Here is a 21,711-nt window from a genome sequence, read left to right as displayed (position 1 = left end):
TGTTTATTCAGAATCACCCAAGGACTTCATACCCAGAAGACTGTATTATAAAAGAATTAACAAAGAGTATTTCATTTTGGACAGTAACCATTCATGCATTCACGTGTTCACTCACCTCCTTGTTTACTTATTCAAAACTTTTTATCAAGCATCTATGATTTTATTGCCAAGTGTTAGCAATATAAAATGAATTTCTGGGTTTCCATTATTTACTCTTTATAAACTGCTTTGACCAACTCTAGAAATGACTTTAAAGCTCTGCCTCAAAATCCTGTGCTATCTTGGCTTCCACCTGCCTCAAATCATCACCTATAACAGAGAGAGCACAGCGGCACTTGCCTTTATCTTGAAATTCTACCCATTTCCATAGACCTGAGAGAGTCTATATCCATGACTTTCGGCCTTGGCTGCACACTAGAGTCCCCTGGGCAGCTCTAAAAACAGTAATGTCCCAGATATTTCTCAGATCAATCACATCAGAATCTCTGAGGGAGGGAGCCTAGCATCAGAATGTGTAAGCCTTCCTAGGGATTATGGACACAGCCAGAATGGAGAACAGTATGTGTGTCTACCTGAACATCCACCTGGCTTAGTTCCAACAGAACTAGAGAGACCTACGGAATGATCTTCTAGGGAGCCCGGCTTAGTTCCATGGGAACTAGAGAGACCTACCGAATGATCTTCTAGGGAGCCTGGCTTAGTTCCATGGGAACTAGAGAGACCTACTGAATGATCTTCTAGGGAGCCTGGCTTAGTTCCATGGGAACTAGAGAGACCTACCGAATGATCTTCTAGGGAGCCTGGCTTAGTTCCATCGGAACTAGAGAGACCTACCGAATGATCTTTTAGGGAGCAGGGAGGTAGTGAGTCCGACTGCTCTTGATGGCGAAACAGGGCAGGCTAGAGGCAGGAGGAGACTTTATGGTAACCCCCATACCTGCTGCCCACTGGTGGTGATTAATACCTATTGGTCTCCCAAAATTCATAGGTTGACATCCTAACCCCCAGTACCTCAGAATGTGACTGTGTTTGGTGACGGGGTCTTTAATGGGGTGATAAGGGTGAGCCCTCATCCAATATGATTGCTGTGCTTATAAGAATAGATTTGAGCACAGGCACGCACTGAGAGAAGACCACGTGAAAACACAGGAAGAAGACAGCAACCTGCAAGTCAAGGAGAGGGGCTTCAGAAAAACCAACCTTGCTGACTCTGTCTCAGCTTTCCAGCCTCCAGAACTGTGGGAAAATACGTTTCTATTGTTGAAGCCACCAGTGTTTGTTACGGGAGCCCTAGCAAATACACGAAGCATAGGCATCATGTTGGTGATATGGTTATCTGACTTATTATTACTTGGTTTTGATTAAAACATATCTATGGTTAAAAAAAAAAATCATCCTAACAGTGGAAAAGGGTTTAAAATTGAAAATTTAAATTTCTCTCTTCTCCCCTAAGCCCTCTACAGTCACTCCCCTGAGGTAAGTACTATTAACAGGCTTTTATGTTAAATAAATACCATATAAGAGTATCAGGGTTTACGTATTCACTATTCATTGAGCAGTGACCCCTTCCTATATGGCAGACCTTGTGCCGGGGTCAGTGTACAAAGAAAGTTACGGTGCTATCTCGCACCTTAGTGCTGACAGTGTGCTGGTGCCTGGCTTCTGTCTTTGGGATTGGCACCCCCACTCCCAACAGAAGGGGAGGCTGATGCTGCGGCCAGATGGGAATGACCACAGTTGTTACCTGGAAGAGATAAAAACAATCACAACCAAAGGGCAAGTGCCAATGGGAACTAAAATGCGTGCTTAGTCCTGGAGCGAAAATGCCCAGCCACGGATCTAGGATGAAAGTACGAGGCCACAGAAGGAGGGCAAGTTACGGAGTCAGGAGCCATGGGGGTCCCCAGCAGGACACTGAGTCAGCATGAGCTACAGAAGAGAAGATTCTTTAGAGCCTGGGCTGTGAACACAGCAGGGCGCAGGGTCTGGCTGAGTGGAACCAGGTAAGAAAACAGGCTTCAAGTCTCAGGGCCTCACCTGACAAATGCATGCGTACACGAGGAACCAGGCAGATGCAGGAATGAATAATTACAGCTGTGGGAGAACCATGCCCAGGGTGCCATGGAACACAGAGAAGATTAGGGCAAGGAAGTCAGGGAGGGTGCTGCAGAACAGGTGAGGTCTGAACTGGGCCGTGGAGAAGAGACATCTGGCAGATGAGAACACGGAAGGACGTGACAGGAGGTGAAGGCACAACACAAAGCCGTGACATCGCAAGGGAAGAGAGTTTGCCTGGGGAACAGAGGGCAGTCTGATGTGGCAGACACGTATCATTTATGTGTATAGAAGGGACTGGAAAGGTCCCCAGAATTGGGCTGGACAGCATGGACTAGAAGCAAGTTTGGACCTTATCCTGAAGAATGTCAATCGGGGAAGAGATGTCCTGAATCTGGATTGCAGACGTTGCTCTACCTGCTGCTCCTCAGGGGAGTGAACAGAGGGGCATGCGCCTGGGAAATGCGTTCTACCATCGACCCCTCCCCCCTCACCTTCTCCGCAGCTGGTGGAGCTCTCCTTAGCTCTCTTCTCTCCTCCATTTCTGCCCCTCTTTTTCCCCAAGCACGTCACTGCCTGTGACAAAGGCAGACATGCCTGCAGTGTTCCAGGGCCCTGAGGAATGCCCTGGCACAGACTGCCCAGCACAAGCCACTCTCCCGCCTCAGATACGGGACAGCTGCAGCCTGGGTTATGACCATGAGCCCTATACAGTGACCATGGACGTACAGGGGATGAAGCACGTGTTTCCCCCACGAGATCCAACAAGCCCCTTCACACACCGTGCATTTAAGAATCTTGCCCGGTGAGTGGGTGTGTGCGTGGCACTCGATGGCATCTTTTAGGCTGGAACCAAGACCTTCCTCTCTCTCAAGGATTCTGTGAATGGCCATTTCACTCTGATTTCCCAGCATGTAAGATAGAACCTTTCCAGGGTTATCTTCGGCCAAGGATCAAACAGCTGCTCCCCACTGTCTCAGCAGAATAAAATGCTTCTGAAGCAAAATGAACACAGTCACACAAAACAGATAAGCACAAGATCTGGGCTGTGGGAGGCATGGTTATCTGGAATACTTTTCCTGACCCAAGAGAGAAACATTTATCTGAGGAGTACCATAACCATGTACTTTCAGATAACAAAATTTCCTAGGGAATCCCTCATATCAGCAGCGACTCTCCATCCGCTGGACTTAAGAAGAAAAAAAATTCAATAGTATTACTTTGCCTTATACGGCTAAGAGGAAGTGTACAATGGTGGGAGGTGGGTGAGGGGTTGGTGGGGGGAGGGGTTGGTGGGGGAGAGGAGAATTTGAAAAGAGCTTGTTCGGTGTGGCTCCTAACAAGGGAAAAGAAGCAAAGAAACAGAGTTGTGGATGAGAGTTGTCTCACAGTGGGGAGGCATAGATGAGGTGTGACTTGAGGGACCCAAAAGGCCTCTTCCCTGTCCCCTTGTCCCAAAGGGATTCCTTCCCCAGTGATCCTGCCTTCAATTCCCTCATTACAGATTCCTTTGGGCTAAAGCAGTAGTTTTCAATCTGGGCTGCACAGAGCTCTAGGGGATCCAGGGCAAGCGAGGCCAGGAAAACGGTGGGGGGGGGGGGGGTTCTTCCCTCACACTTTAAATAGGGGCGCTCCCAATTCCTCTATGTCATATACCAAGCTTCTCTTTGAGATACCTTTGTGAAAAGAGTTTTCTTTTTCTTAGTAAACATGATGGTTCCATTTCTGTGTCAACGTACCTAGGCCATAGTACCCAGAGATGTGGTCAAACATCAGTCTAGATGTCATTGTGAAGGTGTTTTTTACATGAGATTAACATTTCAATCCATACATTTTTGAGTAAAGCAAATGAGCCTCCCTAATGTGGGTGGGCTTCACCCAATCAGCTGAAGGACTTAAGAGAAAAAGACTGAAGTCCTCCAAAGAGGAAGGAATTCTGATTCAAGCTGCAACGTCAGCATTTCCTTGAGTCTCTAGCCTGTTGGCTTGTCCTGCATATTTTGAATTTTTTTTAATGTTTATTTATTTTTGTGAGAGAGAGAAAGAGAGAGCATGAATGGGGAAGGGGCAGAGAGAGGGAGACACAGAACCCCAAGCAGGCTCCAGGCTCTGAGCTATCAGCACAGAGCCAGATGTGGGGCTCAAACCCATGAACCGTGAGATCATGACCTGAGCCAAAGTTGGACGCTCAACCGGCTGAGCCACCCAGGCACCCCTCTCTCTTTTTCTTTTTTTCTTTCTTTCTTTCTTTCCTTCATTTTCTTTCTTTCCTTCATTTTCTTTCTTTCCTTCATTTTCTTTCTTTCTTTCTTTCTTTCTTTCTTTCTTTCTTTCTTTCTTTCCTGCATATTTTGAATTTGCATGTTCCACAATCTTATGTGCCAACTACTTTTTTTATTAAGTTTATTTATTTATTTTGAGAGAGAGAGGCATGGAAGGGGCGGGGGGGGGGAGAGAGAGAATCCCAAGCAGGCTCCATACCACCAGCACAGAGCCCCATGCAGGGCTCAAACCTACAAACCATGAGATCAATTAAGACCTGAGCCAAAATCAAGAGTCAGATGCTTCACCAACCGAACCACCCAGGCTCCCCATGTGCCAGCTACTTTAAGTAAGTCTCTCCCTTTCTCCCTTTCTCTCTTGTCTCACCCCACATCCTATTTGTTCTGTTTCTTTGGAGAGCCCTAACAAATATGGTAGATTTGTTAAATTTAGTGGTATGGGTGGAACAATTTGGAAAATATTTTAGATGCAATATAGAATTGAGCAAAAGAATAAATGTGCTGATTTTGCAGGGTTCTCACTGTGCAAGAAGAGTCATGCAAAAATAGAATGGCAGGGCAAGAAAGGACTCTGAGAATGTCTGGGAATCGCCAACTCAGGCGGGGGGACTGCGCAAACTGAGGATTTCTAAAATGTTACATGTGTACGTATATACATGTTTATATGCCTGTGTATGAAGTTGATGTGTGTGTATGCATATGAGTACGTGCACATAAATGCCTATGTTTCCTAGTTCCGCCTGCTAAAAGCTCCAAGAAGCAGACATCCCAGAAGCAGCAATGAGTTCAGTTAGTGCCCAGGTAAGACTATCCTTCCAGGGATCATTTCTATAGCTTGTTATGGTCAGTACCCAGACAGTGCTTTCTGACATTGCCCACAAAAAGGGTCCAGGAAAGGGGTGCCTGGGTGGCTCAGTCAGTGAAGCATCCAACTTCAGCTCAGGTCATGATGTCGCAGTTCACAAGTTCAAGCCCCACATAGGGCTCTGTACCGACAGCTCAGAGCCTGGAGCCTGCTTCAGATTCTGGGTCTCCCTCTTTCTCTGCCCCTCCCCCATTCTCTCTCTCTCTCTCTCTCTCTCTCTCTCTCAGAAATAAATAAACACACACAAAAAAAGTTTTTTAAAAAGGGGGGGACCAGGACCACTCAGAAAAATGGCTGGTTCCAAGTCTAGGGCAGGGGAGATGTAAGATGAGCCTGGAACATGGTATTAAGTAAGAAAAAAGTGCACGTGACATATAATGGCCTGGGGAGACAGCTCAAAGGCATCCCATTGGCTAAACTGCATACAATTGGAGCACCAAATATTAAGTATGATACTAAACTATTGAAAAATGGGAGTACATCCATCCATATCAATGATATTTTAAGAATATATAAGTAAATAGAGGAGAAGATTATTCTGCTTACAGTAGAATACAAAGGAGCAAATGACTGATGCCCAGGGAATGCTGGGGAGGAAAATCATTTTGCAGCCACGGAGTGAAAATTAGGTCAACAAGAAATACCAATGGATGCTGAATCCAGGGGGAGATTTTGGTGAGGAGTAGGACACTCACGTGCCTTAAAGTGTCTCCCCCACAGACTGCTTATTAGTTCAGGGGAGAAAATAAAACCTAAGAGTTATTCCACAGGGATCAGAATTACTTTCACCAGAGAACATTGTGTGCCTCTCGATACGGTGCCCCGCCAAGGACGCAAGCTTACCAGTTCAGCATTATGGCTGGAAATGTATAACCCCAATCTAATCGTGAAGAAACATCAGACAAACACAAAATGAGGACTGTTCTATTTTTAAAAAGAAAGGTGCATGTGTGGGAGGGTGGGACTCTACTTTTCAAAATGTCAATGTCATACAAAAGGCTGTGGAAGCGTTTCAGATTAAAGGAAATTAAAAGAGCATGCAACTAAATGCAATATCCGACCCTAGACAGAATCCTGTGTGGATGAGGCGCTAAGAAGAACATGATTAGATCAACTGACAAAATTGGAAACTGGATGCCAGATTAGATAAAAATATTATATCAATGTAAAGTTATGAAGTTGATAACTGTACTGTGGTTATGTAAGAGAATATTCTATTCTTAGGAAATATGCACTGAAGTATTTAAAGGTAAAGTGCCATAATGTAAATTACCTTCAATTCATTCAGAAAACAGAATTTTATATTCATACACACATATGTATGTGTCTATACACATACAGATGACAGAGAGAGAGAGAGAGAGAGAGAGAGAGAGAGACAAAGATGGAGATAGAGAGGGAAAGAGGTGGGAAGGGGGTGGAGGCCTGGCAAAGTTCCTGGGGGGTGGGGGGGAAGAAAAGCACCCTGTAGGGAAGAGACATTTGCTCCCTCTGCCTGTAGAAGCACTCATTCCAGTACCAAGCCCATGTTAAGATGGACAAACCAGTTCTCTGACCTAAAGAAATGACTAAAATTAGGGGCACCTAGGTGGATCAGTCAGTTGAGCATTGGACTTCAGCTTAGGTCATGATCTCAGCATTCATGACTTCCAGACCCGTATGGGGCTCGCTGCTGTCAGCCATGGAGCCTACTTCTGATCATCTGTCCCCCTCTGTCTCTGCTCCTCCCCTACTCGGGCTCTCTCTCTCTCTCTCAAAAATAAATAAACATCTTAAAGAAATGAAAACTTATGGGGCACCTGGGTGACTCAGTTGGTTAAGCATCTGACTCTTGATTTCATCTCAGGTTGTGATCTCATGGTTCAAAGGCTGGAGTCCTGCATCAGGCTCCATGCGGACAGTGTGGACCTGCTTGGGATTCTCTCTCTCCCTTTCTCTCTCTCTGCCCCTCCCCTGCTCACACTCTCTCTCTCTTTCTCAAAATAAAATAAATAAACTTAAGAAAAAGGAAATGACTAAAAATATATAACATGAAGGTGGGACATTGGTTACAATCAGGTCATTTAGGGGGTGCCTGGGTGGCTCAGTCAGTTAAGCATCCAACTTTAGCTCAGGTCATGATCTCACAGTTCATCAGATTGAGCCCTGCGTCTGGTTCTCTACTGACAGCTCAGAGCCTGGAGCCTGCTTTGGATTCTGTGTCTCCCTGCCTTTCTCTGCCCATCCCCTGCTTGTGCTTGCTCTCTCTCTCTCTCTCTCTCTCTCTCTCTCTCTCTCAAAAACAAAATATATAAACATTAAAGAAAAAAAATCAGGTCATTTAGACCAAGTGAATACACCTGATGCCCTAGCCCCTTTGAGTGTCTATGTGTTATGATGCATTTTATACAATTCCAGCTTAATCACCGTACCAGTCAGTTTTCTGGTAGGAAACAGATGGCACACCAAAACTAGATATTGAGGACAGTGTAATAAAGGGACTATCTACAAAGGTGGGGGGCAGAGGTAGAGAAAACAACAAGGGAAGGTACAGCTCCCCATGAAGAGTAGTAGTGGGAAGGCTAGGACTGTCAGAAAAAAATGAAGGGAGGGAGCATTTGCCAGAACCTGAAGTTCAGAGAAGAGTTGTATGGACACCTGGTACAGATCTGACGGATCCTCTGGTAGAGGGATGTACCCAACTCTGCGGTCAAGCCCTGGCCACCCAGCAGGGAGGGAGATGTGTAGAACAAACACCCTGACCACACTTTCTCTGCACCCTCTGATCTCCCACCAGGATCTCCCATTGGCCAAATCCACCTGGAAACCAGAGGGCGAAGGAACCTATTGATGCAGTCCACACAGGTCAGACTCCCAGGGCACAGAGCAGGGTAGAGAAGAGCAGAAAGTGAATGTGGAAGGGAAGATGGATCTAACAATCAGTTACATAGAGCTGCAGTGAATGCTTAGTTTTATGGAAGCACAGAGAGCTGACGCTCAATATCACCAAGCGAAAGAGTTCTGATTGGTATATAGAGCGTCCTTGGAATTGAAGTGGTTAAAGAGTTTGATAAGAAAACTGGGGTGGGGGGGGGGGAAGTACTGCTTTCTTGTTTATTGGAAATGGGATTTCTGAAAGTCCTTATTTTCTCTGAACAAATTATTTTCCAAATTGTCAACCACAGCCCGCAAGAAGGTAAGTATGGGAGAGTTTGTTAACAACACAGCAGTAAAATTCAATATGGACAGAAAAATTCTCCTTTAATTTTTCCTAGAAGTAGAATACCTGCCAGATTTGCCAAAAAGGTGGTAAATTTCTGGAGTGCTCCAGCAAACTGTGATCTAGGATCTGTGGTGTATTCAGTGGAGTTCTCTGGAGAGGAAAGGGGGGACAAGGCAGGATGTTGACAGGACAGGACAGCTGGTTCACAAAGAAAATCCAAGGGATGAGGTGAAACTATCAACTGGAAGATAAATGACAAAATGGAAAGTTGGGGGCTTAGAAGGAAGAGCAGACACATGGCGTATGACAGTGCATGGCCAGCTGTTTTGGAGGCAGGACTCACAATGAAGAAGAGAAGACACCTCACAGCAGGCCTATTAAGACGAAGGCTGACTCTACACAACCCATCATTCCTCTGTTATGAGAAATCACACCTGGCCACAGTTTTCTAGAACACAAAGCTGCGCTGAATCTCGCCTTTCCAACCTTTCCTGCCCCACCTCCCACCACTCCCCAACCCATTTCTTGATGTTCCAGTTACAAGATTTCCCTGCATACATCCTGCCACTTCATATCGCTGTGTCTTTTAGCATTGTATTAGACTTTGGGGTGACATTGATATAACAAAGAGATAATGAAATAGAGGGCCTGAAACTAGTTTTTCTTCTGAAGCTGTCCAGAGGTGAGTGGCACAGAGCTGGCAAGTCAACACTGTTTCATACCATCATTCAAGGACCCAAGTTCCCAACACCTTGTTACCTCCCCATCTCCTGGGGTATTGCAGTCATCCTCGGGGTCGAAGTGGGCTTAACCTCATGTCTGACAAAAAGAGATCCCTAGGGTAGTGACTTTGTCTCCTTGCACACATGACTCTTGTTCACATCCTACTGGCCGGAACCTAGTCATGTGGCCATGCTTAGCTGCAAGGGAGGCTGGAGAGCATAGTTTCTACCTGGTGTTCCTCTGCTCTACCCAAAGATATGGTATTCTTTCACAAAATGGAAGACTAAATGGAGCATGTTATAAGAACTTGGGAGTCCCACTGGCCAAATCAGTATAATTGGAGCACCAAAATATTAAGTACAATGATAAACTACTAAAAATAATATGTCAATCCATACTGATGATTTTCTCTTTTTTTTTTTTTTTTGATATGTATTTATTTTTGAGAGAGAGAGAGATAGAGCACAAGCAAGGGAGGGGCGGAGAGAGAAGGAGACACAGAATCGGAAGCAGGCTCCAGGCTCTGAGCTGTCAGCACAGAACCCGATGCAGGGCTCGAACCTGTGAACCGTGAGATCTTGACCTAAGCCCATGACCTAAGCCAAGGTCTGTCACTTAACCAACTGAGCCACCCAGGTGCCCCATACTGATGATTTTAAAAAAATACATAAATAAATAGGAGAAAGGGAGGGTTCTTATTTATGGTACCTGTCTGCTACTTTCTCCACCTGGACCAGCCTTTGCTCACCTTGATCACTTCCCTGAACTTGCCTTCCTGCCCTTTGTGACTTAGTTAAAAAGAAATTTCTTCTGTTCCCCACTCCTAGCATTTTATCAACTGTTCTGTTTTAATTATCTGTGTACGACTTAAAACTATGAGGTGAAGAAGCCAGCAATAAATTACCAAAATCACACCTGACATATAACAATTTTTTAAGCTTATTTATTTATTTTGAGAGAGAGGGAAAATGAGTAGGGGACAGGTAGAGAGAGAGAGAGGGAGAGAGAGAACTCTAAGCAGGATCTGCAGTGACAGCGCAGTGCAGATGAAGGGCTCAAACTCACAAACCATGAAATCATGACCTGCGCCAAAGTTGGACGCTTAACCACCTGAGCCACCCACGCGCCACTGACATATAACAATTTTTATAGTGTCTATAAAACCTTGCAGTTATTGCAGTCTTCCTTTGATGATCCTTCAGAACAGTATTGCTGTTGAAGAAAAATTGTTTATATCCCTGATTACACTCTTTTATATACTCCTGAAGTCAAAGTTCTTCTCTGACGAGGAAATGGTCTCTCTTAGGCATTGACTTTACTTGTGCTAGTTGTCCCTTGCAGCAAGTTGTGTCTCCCTCTGTACTGTCCTAAAGGACCTGCTCAGACATCACCATAATCATAAAACACTCTAATCTGTATCAGAATAAAATTAATGCATTGCCCAAAATCTGGCAGCTCCTTTATAAAATGTTTGTGATTCAGAGAGCTGAGGTCCTTTCACTAAAGATCACTGAAGTAGGCACTCACTGAGTGTTTATTGAATGAATGATTCATTCATTGAACAAAGGAACAAATAAATAAATGGAAGAATAAGGTTGGTCAATATTTGATCCAAAGCTAATTACAAAGAGCCTGGTTCTTTCAGTTGCCTTAGTCATCCAATGGCATTTATGGGTAATGTGTCTGCTCACTAGCTCTCCATTGATCAAAGCAGACTGCCATATTGCATAGAATCTGATCTTGATGAAAGGGTAGTACAGAGTTTTATGTTTTCTAGAAATGTTAGAAATCAAAAGGAATAAATCTTGTTTAGTTGTGTGTGTGGAAGGTAATCTAGGTACAATCTGCCTTTTCTAGCTTACAGGACGGTCTGCTTTGGCTCTCCCTTAACCCTTTTGATGTGGTCTTTATTTAAAGTGGAGAGGTGACACCGGTTTCTTGTCACTTCAGACCTCACCCAGGGCTCCTGCATGTGGTAGGAGCCCTAAGAGTCATCACAACTACAGGCTAGCTTCACCCAAAATAGGCTTGGGTGGGCCTGAATGTTTAGGAGAACAAGGTAAGTAAGAAAAATGACCTGATATCAAGGATTTATATTTAAAGACCAAACAACCCACTAGCTATATCCTGAGATCAATAAACATTCAGCCTTGTCTACATTAATATCTAAAAGGCTCTATAAAGATCACTGGTTCCAGAAATGATGTCAGTTAGGCTCTGTGAGATCCCAAATCAACCCAAATCCTATCATGTTAAGATTCTTACACTTCCCAATTATCGGAATATGGGCTTATATTTTCATAAACAAAGAGTCTAAATGAAAAATTCACTTTTAGTCTATCCCCTGAGTTTCTCAGTTAATTCTATGATGAAATTTGTTTGTTCCTAAACAAAACAGGGTTGGAAGCCTGCCAAGCTTCTAAACCCTTAATCTAGAGAGAAACTCCAAGTTACTTGGCACAATGTCATTAATAAATCAGGTATTTGGTGCGGTTTCTTTCCCTGAGAGTGACAGGAAACATCCTAAAAAATAAGTTTAAAAATTTTAAGGCCACCCTAAAAACTGATCATGAAAAGCTAAAAACTAATCGGGAGCACCTGGGTGGTTCAGTAAACTGTCAACTCTTGGTTTTAACTTGGGTCATGACCTCATGCCTTTGTGGGTTCGAGCCCCACATCAGGCTCTGCACTGGCAGTGTCGAACCTGCTTAGGATCCTCTCTCTCTCCCTCTCTCTCTGCCCCTCCCCCAAATGTGCTGTCTCTGTCTCTCTCAAAATAAATAAATAAATTTTAAAAAGAAAAAACACTAAAAAACTAATTACAACCTTTGGATAACTCCAAAAGTATCAAGAAAATCATAATACTTTATGTCACACTTTTAACTGGAGGAGAAAACATCTTTGCTGAATGTGACTTGGGAGATTTTCATATAAATGGAAACACACTAACATTCAGCAAAAATGAGAGAAAGGTTGTCGAGAGGAAGGCCCAATATTCTTGTAATGGGATTTTCAGACAGGTAAAATATTATGTACTATTACAGAGTGCTCTAGCTCATGTCTGACTTAGGGCCCAAATAAGAGTCAGATGCATCTAAATTTAACTGTGGGATGGTACGCAGGTCTTGGCATTAATAGTTTATGCTAGAAGGGTTGTTTGTGACTGAAGGAGTAAACAGGGGTTGTGGCACATTGAGCCTGGGAGTGCAGACTAGGAATGGAGGGCCAGCATGATGTTAGTGTCCTAGAGAGCTGGTGAGACATCTGTTTTTTTGGGAAATGGACATACTACAGGAAGAAAGCAAAGTTGACATGACACATCATGGGCTAGGAGCCACAAGCCTGAACTCTATCCTATCTTTACCTCGACATCCCTTCTCCAGGCTTCTGTTTTCTCATGTGTTATGTAATTGGTTCGGGCGAGATGATTTCTGTGGACTTTCCAGGTACAACATTCTCTGATTCTAAGGACAATCAAAGATTCCAAGGTGAAAAGGAATTCACATGGTGTGGTGTAATATCAAGATCAGTAAATGAATGGCGGGGAAGAAAGGCATGGAAACTAAGTGGTGAGGTATGTCCCCTTTATCGAATGGAGGCAGGACCTGAAGTCCATTTCCTTGGATACAGACAGAGGGCAGCAGAAACAGAAGAGTCGCGGATTTCTGTCGTGTCTGCATTTCCCAACAAATTTTTGTTTCCATGGGAATGAGGAAATAAGGCTACTTCCTAACAGGTTCGTGGTTTTTAAATCTCATCTCTTTCGAAACTTTCCTTCCATCTGTTTCTGTAGCAATGAGCTCAACTTTAGTAACAGAAGATGTAAAGGCAAACAGTAGCTGAAATAAAAAGAAATGTCCCCTCCTATTCTGCCGGTACATTTTACTCAAAAGGAGAGCAGTGGGGAAAAATAAAACAATACTGAAAAATTTGAACCCAATTTTTTTTTTCACATTCCATATGAGTTCACAAACATGTTATAATGGGCTACCAAGTCCTTCTTAACATTTTTATCTCTTGCTAATCTCTACTTACTCCCTATATTCTGGTATACATTTCTTGTGATTCCCCTATCATGCTCTTGTTCTTGAAATTTTCTCAATCTCCTACTGCCTGCAAAACAAAACAAAACAAAACAAAACAAAAAACACACAACTATGTAGCGGAGTAGTTAACGGAATGCTCTAGATACACAATGAAGGAAAATATCCAAAATATTCCAGTAATACTAAATTATTCTGCAGTTGTCTCTTGCTAATGAGAGTCAGGTGGAGAATGGAGGTGGTGGAGAGAAAATAAAACGCACTTGCTTCACTCCTTGCTGAGCTACGATGTGTATCCCTTATTATGAGACCCAATTTGAAAAAAAATAGAATGAACAGTCTGCCATTCCTAGATTGTTTGGCTCTAAGATGACCGACATATCCTAAGAGTAAGTAGATGTGGAAGAAGGTTATTACTCTAACTTACTGGTGAGTTGTTTGCAGAATTAAATGAAAATAAGAATGATAATCAAGGGTAATGTTGCACTAATGGATCAATCTTTCATGCCTTCCTATATCTGTGCTTTTTTGGTAGTACCTTCCAGACCCTGACTTTCTGCTTCGTTATGTGACTTGCTTTGGTCGACAGAGTTGTAGCAACGTGGATGCAAGCAGGGGATTCAGAAAATTCTCACATGTTTCCACCTCATCTCTTGCTCCATCATCGTCAGGAAAACTAGTCTGCTGATGGATAAAACTCACGTAGTAGACCCAACAATGACCCATCATGATAGCTGAGGCCATCATCAATTAGATGAAAACCAGGTGACCCCCCACACATGTGAGGGAGCCTAGATGAGCCTGTCTCTGATCAGAAGAACTGCCAGATTGCCTGTAGCCTTCTGAGAAACAATTGTTTGAAGTATGTGGTATGACTTGTTACAAAGTAATAGCTAACCTGATACAAATAATAATTTATTCAGTATTCACTATATGCCAGGCCCTCTTTTATGCTTCTTTTATAAGTCATTTGATCCTTATAACAAACCTGATAAGTATTATCACAAACTCAATTTTTTTTTTCAACGTTTATTTATTTTTGGGACAGAGAGAGACAGAGCATGAACGGGGGAGGGGCAAAGAGAGAGGGAGACACAGAATCAGAAGCAGGCTCCAGGCTCTGGGCCATCATCAGCCCAGAGCCCGACGCGGGGCTCGAACTCACGGACCGCGAGATCGTGACCTGGCTGAAGTCGGACGCTTAACCGACTGCGCCACCCAGGCGCCCCCACAAACTCAATTTTTAAATTTAGCATAGAGAGTCTGAAATATAAATCTTCAGAATGATTTTTCACATACCTTTAAGCATCGGGAATACCCTGTGTCATCGATGGGGAAGATATTATTTTCTCCATCGTACATCTTTCTCCAGTCATACAAACTAAGACTCAGAGGATAGCTGAAGGTCACAGTAAGTGGCAAAACAGTGACTTGAACCAGGATCTTCTGATATAAAGTCTACTTGTACCACACATTCTACTTTTCAGAGTAAAATGAGTTTGGAGGAGATTATTTATGACAGAAGAAATATAAGGATCACAGGATGCATGATTTTTTTTCTTTGTGAAGGGTTTTTTTACAGTACAGCTCACCTTGACAGAGATGACTGGAAAATTACTGCTGCCTTCTTCCTCCACTTTGTTCAAAATATGGCAGAAAGAGGCTTGACACACTTAATGGAATCATCTATTCTTGCCACATAATTTCTTGTTCCTTCCAGAGAACTATATATATTGTTTTTTTTTAAATATGAACTTCAGGTCTACATAACCTATTCATTCAATAAATAATACAATAGCATTCTTATAGCTTTTATTCTACACTTGGATGACTTCTGCTTTTGGTCATGGTGGAATAACTGATATTAAACTTATCTTCCCACTGTAAATAACCATAAAACTGGACAAAATATATGATGCAACTCTTAACAGGCAGGGAGAAAGAGGCAGCAAAGAAACGAGATCCATGAGGTAAGGGAACACATTAAAAGTTAGCATTATTTTCACCTCTGTTTTTGCCTATAGGTATTTCAAACCCAAGTGCAAGAATGATGGTGACCAAGAGAAAAGAAGTGGGTTTGTGGTGCTGAGGAGGCAGAAGTAAGAGTACAGAGCTGCCAATGTGGTTGGAATTCATCAGGCAGGGTACCAGAGAGGAGGGAGCTGCACAGAAGTTGGGGCATGAAAGTCTACACAGGCAATCTCCTTAGGTTCTTAATTGTGCATGGGCAGCATGAGACTTGAGTGGCTCCCGGGGACTAAGCTGAAGAGGGTTACCATGGGTATACAGTGCTGGAAGACATTGGAATCCTAGTCCAGCCCAAGAAGAGGGAAACATATTAGCACCTTGGGAATTTCAATGAGACCCCAAAAAGGCCACATTTTAGGAATAATTACTGTATGTGCTAGAGAAAAGGCTATGCCTTGGGAATAAGGAAATATCAAAGCAGACACACCTTAATAAAGCCTAAAATCAAGTTCAAAACGACTAAGAGGATCTTCCAATAATTAACCTACCTGCCACAACAAAACTCAAATCATTTCAAAAGCAAATAATTTAAACTCCCTACAAAGCAACATCCATAATGTTTAGTGTACAATATAAAAATTTTAGACATACCAAAAAGTAAGAAAATATGACCTATGATAAAGAGAAAAGATAGCCAATAAAAACAGATCTCAAGAGGACCCAAATGTTGGACTTATCACAGAACTTTAAAACAATCAATATGTTTAAGAATTAAATGAAGAGTTATACGTAATGAATAAACAGATGGGAGTCTCAGCAGAGCAATGAAAATACAAAAAAGAAAACAAATGGAAATTCTAGAACTTAAAAATAAAACCTCTGAAATGAAAATTTCACTGGACGTGTTTAACAGTGATAGATGTTACAGAAAAAAAAGGGTCAGTGAATTTGAAGACAATTCAATAGAGATGATCCCAACTGAGTAACAAAATGGGGGGGGGGGAATTATAAAGAATAAAGGGCACCTCAATGATTGATAAAACAATGTCAAGTGGTCTAACATACATGTGGTTGAAATCTCAAATGAAGAGGACAAGGAGCTTACAGTAGAAAAAATATTACAAGAAATAAGAGCCAAATAGTTCTCTCATTTTATAAAAAAGTGAACTTACAAAACAAGAAGATCAGCAAATCAAAAGTACAATAAATACAAAGAAATCCACTTGTAAGTACACTATAATTAAACTGCCTGAAAATTAAACATTAAAAAAAAATGAAGTTAGAGAGGAACAACTGTAAGAATGACATGTGACTTCTTGAGGTGCCTGGGTAGCTCAGTCAGTTAAGCGTCTGACTTCCACTCAAGTCACGATCTCATGGTTCATGGGTTCAAGCCTTGCCTCGGGCTCTGTGCTGACAGCTCAGACCCTGGAGCCTGCTTCATATTCTGTGTCTTCTTCTCTCTCTGTCCCTCCCCTGCTCACACTCTGTCTCTCCCCCTCTCTCAAAAATAAATAAAACATTTAAAAATTAAAAAAAAAAAAAAAGAATGCTATCTGAATTCTCATCAGAAACAATGGAGGCCAGAAGATAACAGACATCTTTAAAGTGCTGGCCAAGGGAGATGGGGCAAGGGGTGTCAATCTTAAATTATATAGAGAGCTAAAATACACCCCCAAAATAAACATGAAATAGATATTGTCAAGTATATGAAAGTTGAGTAAAACTACCAAGAAAACCACTACATGACATGCCAGGGGGAATTCTTCAGGCTAAATAGAAATGATATCAGATAGAGGCACCTGGGTGGCTCAATCGGTTAGGTGTCTGACTGTTGGTTTCTGCTCAGGTCATGATCTCACGATTCCTGAGTTCCAGCCCCACATCGGGCTCTACTCTGACAGCGCGGAACCTGCTTGGGATTGTCTTTTTCTCTCTCTGTCCTTCCTCTCACTCATGCTCGCTCTCTCTCGCTCTCTCTCTCTCTCTCAAAATAAATGAATAAACTTAAAAAAAAGAAATAATATTAGATAGAAACTCAGATCTATAGGAAGTAATGAGGAGCACCAGAAATGTATATAAGCTAGTATATATAAAAGGCTATGATTTTTTCCCATTTTATTACATGAAAACATAAATGACTATGTTTTTATTTATTTGTAAAAAAATTTTTTTTGAATGTTTATTTATTTTTGAAGGAGAGAGAGATAGAGCATGAGCAGGGGAGGAGCAGAGAGAAAGGGAGTCACAGAATCCAAAGCGGGCTCCAGGCTGTGAGCTGTCATCACAGAGCCCAACACAGGGCTCCAACTCACATACTGTGAGATCATGACCTGAGCTGAAGTCAGACGCTTAACTGACTGAGCCACCCAGGTGCCCCTAAGTGACTCTTTAAAATAAAAAAAATAAAAGCATTTGCATTTGGGGTTAATCTGTGTAATGTAGAATATAAAACAACAATAACATAGGGGCGCCTGGGTGGCGCAGTCGGTTAAGCGTCCGACTTCAGCCAGGTCACGATCTCGCGGTCCGTGAGTTCGAGCCCCACGTCGGGCTCTGGGCTGATGGCTCAGAGCCTGGAGCCTGTTTCCGATTCTGTGTCTCCCTCTCTCTCTGCCCCTCCCCCGTTCATGCTCTGTCTCTCTCTGTCCCAAAAATAAATAAAATTTGAAAAAAAAAATTAAAAAAAAAAACAAAAAAAAAAAAACACAACAATAACATAAAGTACAAGAGTGTAAACATTTTAAAGGCTTTAATTCCTGGTGTCTAACATTTGTTTTATTTAAATGCCTATTTATCATGCTTAAAGTTTGCCGTTTGTTATGTTAGTAGCCAACCAGAGGAATAAAAGAAATAGAGAACATGGTCATTGACCTCAACTTACAAGGGGAAGCAAAATGCACAACAGAGACATGCCTTTGCAATAATTACAAAGTAACAAGTGGAAATTCACAAGAACAGACAAAATGTCTGTTCATAATACAATGTCTGTTCATAATACAAAGGAGTGATACAATTCACTCTAGCCCATCTACAAACATTTTGTGAAATAGGAAGGTGGGGGAAACCAGGTTTCCCCTCAGGGTGGATGCTTGGACATGTATGTGTTGAGCTGGAATTTCAACCCCAGGAGCCCTCAGTGGGCAACTTTGTGCAATGAAACTGCGTAATTGAACATTCCCAGTGGTTCTGATCTGAGTAGATAGAGAGGTAGTTAGGAACAACTTCCAAGATCCTGAGCTATGTATTAAAGGAGTTTAGGAACATGGACTGTCCTCACATACAAAGGAAAGAAAAGAACTCCTGCCTTAATTTTCAGGAAGAATGTCAAAGGATCTCAAGCCTGGTATATTTTTGGAAGTTTCATATCCAGTTTGATTAAACTTTGCTTTGTCTTTCTATTTCAAACAATCTCATGGGAATGTTTCATATTTCATCTTTAAATTTCATCTTTTTAGGAGAAATTGTGGAGGCAGGTGTTCAAATAAAAGAGAAAATATAAAAGTTTGTATTTGTTAATTAGTATTCAATATTAAATAACCCAAAGAATATTTTTCTAAGCAGTAACTCAAAGGAATGATCTTTAAAGGACTCTTTCCCCCTTCTCTCATTGAACACACTCATGTATGCATGCACACATATTCCATCTGTGCTAGTACAAATATTAATTTAAAATTTGGCAGCATGATTATCTTTTAATGAGATAAGTCATCAGTTGCCAAATTGGGAGTTAACAGTTCCTGCCGTTTAAAACTATCATTAGTTTTTTTGAAGGGTGCAGAATTTTTAATTTTTAAACTAAGGGGAAATATTGTTTGTATCTTAAAGAAAATAAATACAAATCTAAATTAATTTTTATAATTGTGCCCTCAAAAATAATGTTTGTTAATTATAAAATTATTCACCTGTACTGTACTGTTGTATTCTGGAAACGAAAAAAAAAATTTAAGAAAACTTTAAAATTCACAGTCCTCTCACCTGGAAATAAGCAATGTTAACATTTTTGTTTTCCATCTGGTCTATCTTTTCTGCATCAATAGATACACGCAGACAATAGCATAAAAAGTTATTTTTAACTTTTGGATTATACTAATTTAAGTAAAAGTTTTGAGTCTTTTCTCTCATCTATTATTAAAGACCTTTCAAACACATTATTTTTGGTACCTGCCATAATTATTTATCTGCCATTGTGGTGGCCAGCCTCCAAGATGGCCCCCAGTGATCGTCGCCTTTTGGTATTTATGACCCTGCACAGCACCCACAATGAATAGAGCTGACCTTAATAACGAATAAGATACTCCAGACATAGAGTGTGACTTCCAAAGATAGGGAATAAAAGACATTATAACTTCCATCCTGCTTGTTTGGGGATTATTCACTGCAGGAAAAGCCATGTAGTCCTGAGGACTCCAGCATTCCTATAGAGAGGTCCACAAGGTAAGGAATTGAGGTCCTCTGCCAATAACCAGCACTAATTGGCCAGGTATCTGAGTTTGTCACCAAAGAAGTAGACCCTCCCATTCAGTCAAGTTCTCCGATGACTGCAATCCTGACTGACACTTTCAGTGTAACCTCATGAGAGACTCTGAAACAGAACTACCAAACTAATCTGCTCCCGGTTTCCTGACCCACAGAAATTTGTGTGTTAATAAATATTTACTGTTTTAAATATCTAAATTTTGGAGTAACTTTCACATGGATTCATAATAATGATGAATTTGGTGCCAGAAATGTAGCACAGCCATAACTAAAAACCTAAAACATGGGAGTGGCTTCCCAACAGCATGAGGGCGAGACTCTGAGGAGTGAAAGCATGAAATGCATTGTTAGTAGAAGCCTGGTGACCTTCAAGGATGCTACTGGTGACAGCTTGGAGGGAAATCTGGAAAATAATATTGGAAACTAGAAGATAAGAGATTCCTGTTTGATATGACAGGAAATGTAGCAACACTGTCACATGCAAACAAATATCAAAAAAAAAAAAAGAAAATATATCTAATGAACTAAGTGATCTAGCTAAGGAGATTTCCATGCAGAGTGTTGAAAGTGTGCTTGATTTCTTCTTGATGCTTTATAAACACCATGTGAGAGAGGAGATAAGCTGAAGGAAGGACTATCAAACAAAAAGGAATTAAGACTTTCTGCTTCTGAAATTTTCCAGATGACAGAAAATGCTAAAATTATAAAATGGCTTCCAGGCAAAGATCAGATCCAGAGCTCTTCAAGAAAACATTGTCTAAAGATGAAGCTGAGTCCTCATAACTTATAAAATCCCATTTTAATGATGAAGAAAAAGCTAAGGGAACATTCAGAGAACTTCATGACCTCTAAGAAACTTAAGGGTATTGTCCCTCAGCAACTTCAACAAAAGCCCAAGATAGAAAATGGCTTATCTTGAAGAGATGTAATGGTGTAGTTTTTGTCTAATGGAATGAACGCCCCCTACAACTCTTTTGCAAGTGACCTACAAAGTTGGGTTTTTTTTTTTTATTAATATCAACAGAAACACTACCAGATTGGACTGAGTGGATGGAAAACATACAAAATGAAAAGAGGCATTTAGACTCCCATACTTTGATACACAGAAAGCGGCTGAGACAATCTCTCAGCTGCAAAACATTGGTTACCTTCAATGGAACAGGAAGGACCGATCAGAGTGTAGAGCCAAGAGCCATGGAGAATCACTCCCAGGAGAGAGCCCACCTGAGTCCAACATCTGCATGACAGGGTCTTAGAATTGCTGTGAAGCAGTGGCCTCTCTTCTCCTTGTTTTGAACATGATTATCTACTGCAGTATCCTGTGCCTGTCCCACCAGAATGCCAGATACATGAGGGGGCAGGAAACTTGTCTCTTTAATTCATAACCTTGAGTTCAAGAGGAACTTCACTTGAACTGTATTTGGAACTCTATACCGAAGGGACTGTATCTGAAGACTTTCATCTGCCCCTAGACCTGATTTAAAAAAAAATTTATTTTTTACACTTATTATTTTTGTGACAGAGGGAGACAGAGCATGAGCAACAGAGGGGCAGGGAGTGGGGGGGACACAGAATCGAAAGCAGGCTCCAGGTTCTGAGCTCTCATCACACAGCCCTGCAAGGGACTTGAACTCACAGACCGCAAGATCATGACCTGAGCCCAAGTCAGATGCTTAACCAACTAGGCCACTCGGGCACCCGCCTAGACCTGATTTTAGATGGTGAGATTCTGGCCTCGGAATAGATGCTGTAAGAGGATAAAACTTCGGGGGCCTTGTGAAAGGTTAAGTGCATTTTGCATGTGTGAAGGAGATGAATCACTGGGGTCGAGGCACAGACTGCAGTAACCAGCCTCCCTGATGACCCCCAATAGTTCTTACCTCCTGGTGTTCATGACCCCATTTAGGCCCCTCCCACAACACAACTGAGCTGTATGACTCATAGGATACTATGAAAATAACAGAGTGTGACTTCACAGAAGACATTGCAGTTTCCACTTTGCTTTCTCTTGGATCATTCACTATGGGAGAAACCAGCTACCACGTCATGAGAAGACACTCCAGTCCTATGGGGAGGTCCGTGTCGTGAGGACTC

General features: G+C 42.0%; 1 long non-coding RNA gene across 1 annotated transcript; it reads right to left on the bottom strand.

The window, feature by feature from the left end:
- Positions 1-2,457: 2,457 nt before the first annotated feature.
- Positions 2,458-21,668, bottom strand: LOC115511569. Its single transcript, XR_003968104.1, has 3 exons — positions 21,589-21,668; positions 9,164-9,174; positions 2,458-2,468 (listed from the first exon to the last, which is right to left on the bottom strand). It is a non-coding gene; the product is annotated as an uncharacterized LOC115511569 (long non-coding RNA).
- Between the last annotated feature and the right edge of the window lie 43 nt (positions 21,669-21,711).

Source organism: Lynx canadensis, chromosome B1, assembly GCF_007474595.2.
Source record: "Lynx canadensis isolate LIC74 chromosome B1, mLynCan4.pri.v2, whole genome shotgun sequence".
Taxonomy (NCBI): Eukaryota; Metazoa; Chordata; class Mammalia; order Carnivora; family Felidae; genus Lynx; species Lynx canadensis.
This window is presented reverse-complemented; position numbering and strand designations above follow the sequence as displayed.